We start from the raw sequence: 6,194 nt of genomic DNA, 5'->3' as shown, positions 1-6,194 counted from the left end.
TATTAAGTATTTAAACTATGCAAAGAGCCTTATTTAAACTAACAAAGAATATGCCTTATTTAAACTACGCAAAGAATAAGCATTTTATGAAATATTAAAATTTTTACCGCATGTTATATATACCTAACAGGAATTTTTAACCTTTTCTTTCTACTCTTTAACAAAATAATCTGTAAAAAATGTTCTAATTGATATATCAACAAAAGAATGCACAAAATTGTTAAGATGAATAGTGTAAGCACTAAGAAATAAATATTTTTCTGAAAATATGTTAAAATAAAAAAGTCTTAAGGATTTAAAAACTTATCAGTTTAACTATTTTTTGAAGATAAATTATTGATTGCAAATTAAATGAGCATGTAAAGCATCAACAAAATGAATGAATATACCTTTATTTTAAAAAAAAAATGTTGCAAGGGTACTGTGACCCCTTAAAAATATTTTATTTACTTTTTTTTAAAATATATATATATATATAATTAGGATATGCACACTTACAAAATTTTTCCAATTCATTAATTAATTTTAATGTAAAATTATAATTACTTTAACTTTAAAAAAAATTGGGTTTTTTTCTTAGATTTAAATTAAGATTATTTATAAATCTATAGTCAACAAAAACTTTTACAATATTAGAAGGCAATTTTTAAAAACACCCAATGAAAAAAGCATCTTTAAGAGCTTTTAGATGAAGATAAAAAATAAACACCTTTTCACAAACGCTAAGCAAACTGAGAGAGTACAAGTTTCCTACATAATTTGTTTCATTATAAAGTGTTTTCAAACTTGATAAGCAAAACACTCTTGCAACAGAATTATAAACTTGTTGAAAAAAAATTTAATTTATGAGTTATCTCTGTTTATGGGTTTAAATTCTGGCATTTTACTACAATGCACACAACTTTGTTGAATTCCATGTAAAAAATTGAAATTATTATGCAAAATTCAGAAATTTTTTTACAATTTATTTATATTTTACAGAATAATATTCAATCAATTTAGTCTTGGAGCAATGTAAAATAATGTGACAGTCAAAAAACATAATCACACGTACAAAACCTGCAGATAAATAGACATATTTTAACATGAAAATTCTTTTCAAACATGGATCGGATCAGCTTTCAATTTTCATCAACTTCCAGCAAATGATTATTTTTCACGCAGCTTACAATCATCACTAATTACTCATCATTAAAAAATCTTTACGGATAACTTTTGTAAATGGATGTCAATCAGATATGTAACATCATTTGGCATTATAAAAAGAAACAGAATTCAGCTTTCAACATGGACAATGATATAATATATGGGCGGACATCAGTGGCGTACACTTTATTTATAGGAATTTTTAGTGGATGTGTGCGTAAAGTAATTATTCCATATTATGTTTAATAATGTCAAGATAATTTGTTACTTAGTCTAGATAATTATTGTGAATCTGGATAATTTATTACCACCAAGGAAGTGCATAGTTTAAATTGATCTGAATAATTTGAGATCTACTATACTTTTAATGTGTTAATTTAATAAAAAAAATAGTAATTTTCATTAAATATTAAACTTAAACAAAATATCTTATTGATTGAACATATACAATTCCTTTTTTAATACGCCACTGGCAGACATACATACAAGCATATTTAAATATATTAAATAAATATAATACTGAGCATAGTTATTTTGAAATTTTCAGTAAAATATGCAATGAAATTGTTGGAATTATCACAGTAAATAATAAGTTTATTTATAAAAAAAATATAATTTTAGCAATCAAAATAAGTTAATAGGAGCATTCAGTAAGCCTTCATATAATATGAATGATAAAATTAAATTTACTAAATTAATCATCATGATATATTTTTAAATTTTTGTGATTTTGAAAATCAAAATTTTTGTTTCATTGAAGTTTGAAATACTGAAGTAATTTCTTAATATCCGATAATCGCTGATAGCATAAAACATTAAGAAAAAGTAAGATTTAATAATTACACAGTAAAATGAGTTAAACTATTATTTTTTTTATGACATTTCTTAATATTTCAATTTTAAGTTCAAACAAAATAAATGATAGATGATGTTTCAGATTTAAGTCGTGTTAAGATGTTTCAGATTTAAGAGCAAGATTTTTTTTATTAGCAACAACTTTTTAAACTTTTATTGACAAAAAAATGTGGAGAAAAAATTAAATTGAGTTTATTATGCAAATAAATATGATTGATAAAATCAATAACTAAAAGTACTAATTTCTTCCCAAAAGAAGTTGAATTTTGCTTATTATGGTTTGCATAGGCAAGTATTCAAATATTTAAATTGATGAACTTACAATAGCAAGCACAACTATCTGAGTGACGATGGAAATGCAATAAAAATATTAATTTATAACATGAGCAATATTTATTGATTTCTAAACAAGAGATTGTTGCATCTGACAACTTACTGACTTATTCATATCCCTCTTGTTTGTCCTCTAAATTAGGTTAATGCATGTCCACACAATAAGCAATAAAACAGCACATTTGTAAAATGTTTTTAAATTCTTAATAAACAAATTTTGATGTTCATGATTTAAGTTCTAAGCTGTAAAGATGATGGTAAGAAACATTTTTTTATTTGAACAAGGAAAATTTAAAAAAAAAAAAAAAAAGTAGTGCAGAGACCTTTTATAGCTTTCCACCACCACCCAATCAGGGTATATTAGAATGTAAAACCGGTTGCCCATAAGTCCCTTAGGAGAAACCACAGGCCCAGGAGGGGGGGAGCGACTTGCTAGGTCACCACCAGTGTATTTAACCTCTTTATAGTATACCTGCAACAGCCCATTGTGGGCCAGGGAGTTGATGGAGGCTAAGGCTCCACAATTTCGAGACCTGCAGCATGATTATTGCAATTCGGTCGACATTGTGCACAGGGTGCCTTCACTTTATAGACAAGCTCGTACTCGTCGATGAAGCTGGATTGACTTTAAGCCACCACTGGGAATCAAATCCAAGTCTTCTTAAAAGTAGAGGCATTTATTACATGAGTGGCAATTTTTTTAAATACCAAGAAATTTGCAGTTAATTATATGCAAATATTTTAAATTTTAGGCTTGACTACTATTTTTATAATATTTGGGCACACTGATTTTAAGTCTATTAAATATATTGTGAAATTAAACTATTAAAAGTTATCGTATAAGATTACATTCATTATTTAATTTCGTAGCTTCTTGACAAAAATAAGTAATGTTTTAAAAAAACAATTATCTAGGGCCATTAAGTCAAAACTTATTTTATAAAATGTTAACTTTTGACACAGCATATTTTTAAGAATTAATTTGGTACATTTTAAATAGTTCGCAGCCACTTCATAATTTGCTCACGACCTTTTTATACTTTTAATAATCAGGGAAAATTCTCAAGGCATGTAGCCTTTGTAAAAACTAATATAGGAGTTCAGAGGATAGTAATATTTTTCATTTTTACAAAATTTAAAATGAAAATTAAAATTGAAATTTAAAGTACATTTTTTTCAACTCCTATGGCATTAATTTGAAACTTACCTAATCGGATGTCAGCTTTTGACACAGCATATTTTTAACAATAAATTTACTACATTTTAAATAGTTGAATTTAACAACCACTTTATAACTTTGTTATGTTTATAATAATTAGGAAGAGTTCCCAACATATATAGCAATCATTGAAATAAATATAGCAGGAGAGAGTTCAGAGGGCAGTATTATTATTTATCATTTTTACTTCAGTCAATTACAAAGTTGATAAACATTTATTTCAACTTGACTCACTTCCTTACTTCAATTTAATTTTAGAAAATTATAAAATTATTTTAGTTTACTCACACAAAATATTCTTTACTCAAGCTTTGTAGTACTTTTTTATGTATGTCACTACATTTTAACGAAATCTATGACATTAAGAATATTTAATTTAACCAGTTTTACTATTATCTATGTATCTAAAATTCTTAGACCTTTCAGAATGTAATTTTAAGAGAGAAAAATAATCTATTTATCATTCTACAAATACCCAACATACAAACAAGATTAGAATAAATATCACTACAATTCAGAAAAGTAAATTATTTGTACAGAAATTCATCAATATAAAAATACTATCTAATTTTTTTTTTAATTTTCACATTTAAATAGCTAAGTACTAATTCAGATAAAAATATAGCATTTAAGATTTTGACATCTTTTCCTTCTTTACACTAAATTTAATTTTATACATACATAAAATATAAAGCTAAGACTAAACAAAAAATTGACAGAAATTGGAAGAAGTATGAATACTAAAGACATTGTTAGAAAATGAATTGTTAAAACCAAGGTTTGAAAATAATAATGATACATGACCAAGGCATGTAAAAATTCAGATTGGCTATGTATTTTTTACCCTTATAGTTAGGTTGGGCAGATAAATATTCAACCAGAATTAAGAAACACCATTTTGGAGAGAAAAATACTCTCAAACTTTAGCAAAAGCCTTTACAAAGAGTCAAATACTTTAGCAAAAATAATACTTTAATAAAATGTTAACAAAATATGTAACAAAAATAGTTTAACAAAATTTTAGCAAAGAGTCAAATACTCTCAAACTTTAGCAAAAGACACTAAGATGTTAGATGGGATGAAAAAGCGACCTCAAAAGGTGAGAAAGAAAAAGAAAATCCATTGTATTTTACTTAGAGCATAGTATTTGACATAAATCCATTGTATTTGACAATGTATAAGACTTAGATATTATTGAATTAAATTATAAAAAATCAGAATTTCTTAAATAATAGAAGCTTATTCCATTTTAATCCAATAGTAATGTTTATTTTCATTAAAAAATATTTACTCCAATTGCAGTGCATATGAACAAAATTAATATTGTAAAAATTTTAAATATGGTTTAAAAGAAACTTATTGAAGAGTATTGCTTATAGTATTTAATAATTTCGGCAATATTATTAAATACTATAGAATATATGTAATGCATACTTTTTTAGTTTATTAGAATGTTTTTTACATTTACTCCATTAACGCAAAATACCTTTTGTAATGATACCTAATACTTTTTGTCAATAAAACTTAATACTTCAGGCTTATACTTAAGATAAAAATGTTGATGTAGATAATGTTGGTAGTATAATTTTTTGACAGATTAATAATAAGGTACAGTCATTTGTTTACAATAATATGCAATCCAAAAAGATGTTCAGAGATGCATTAATGCGGTTGCTAAGGCATGAAATAACTTTGACATTTTTCAAACCCTGGTTAAAATCCATAATTATAAATTCTAAAATGTCTTCAGCTTATGAAATATACACAGATGAAAATATAGAAAACAATATTTAATCTAAAATGTTTGAAAATACTATTCATGAAGTATCTTTCATACTATAAGGAACATCAAGACAAAATAATCTCTACATAAATAACAAATTAATATGTTTAACAGCTAAACTAAAACTGAATATCAATAATTAATTGTTTAGAAAATGTCTTGTGATAAGGTAATGTTGATTTGGAAAACATAAGATAATTTGAAATTAAAATTTCAAACATTTTTAAAAATACAAAAACTTTAGATAGAAATATATATGTATAAATTCCAAATACAAATTGAAAAATATTTGAATAAATAATTTTTCCTTACAATATTTTTTAAATATATAATATTGATTTAGTGGACGTTTCATTGTTTCAAATATTATTCCATACAATTTGAACAGTGTAAACTGTACACGCTGAAAAAAAGCACCGTATTTAAATTGTACAAGAAAATTAATGTTAAAATGGCACTTACAGATTTATAATTTTAATTTAGAAACTTTAAATATAAATTTTAAAGCACCTCTTTCACACAAGAAAAAAGAAAACATAGCTTAATTGTATTAAATGTTCATCAAATATCATTATGGAAAGCAGGTGTAACTCGTCTGGTCTAACTGACCTGAAAGCAAGCCACCTGAATTACTACAAATTCAAACAAAAGACACAGAAGTTAGCTATTAGTTTCTCATTAAAAATATAAGTATTTTTTCAAAGGCTTTCTTGCATATTTTTGTTGCAATCAAAATACAAACGGTTTAGTGCTAATCTATTTTCAACGAGTGAAAAAACAGTTTTAAAACTGAATTTTGAGCGGAAACAATACATATATAATAACTACACAAACACCGGGATTCATTTGAAGTCATTC

This window comes from Parasteatoda tepidariorum, chromosome 9 (assembly GCF_982258835.1).
Source record: "Parasteatoda tepidariorum strain Cologne lab strain chromosome 9, Ptep-v5.0, whole genome shotgun sequence".
In the NCBI taxonomy this organism is placed as follows: domain Eukaryota; kingdom Metazoa; phylum Arthropoda; class Arachnida; order Araneae; family Theridiidae; genus Parasteatoda; species Parasteatoda tepidariorum.
Note: the sequence above shows the minus strand (reverse complement) of the source record.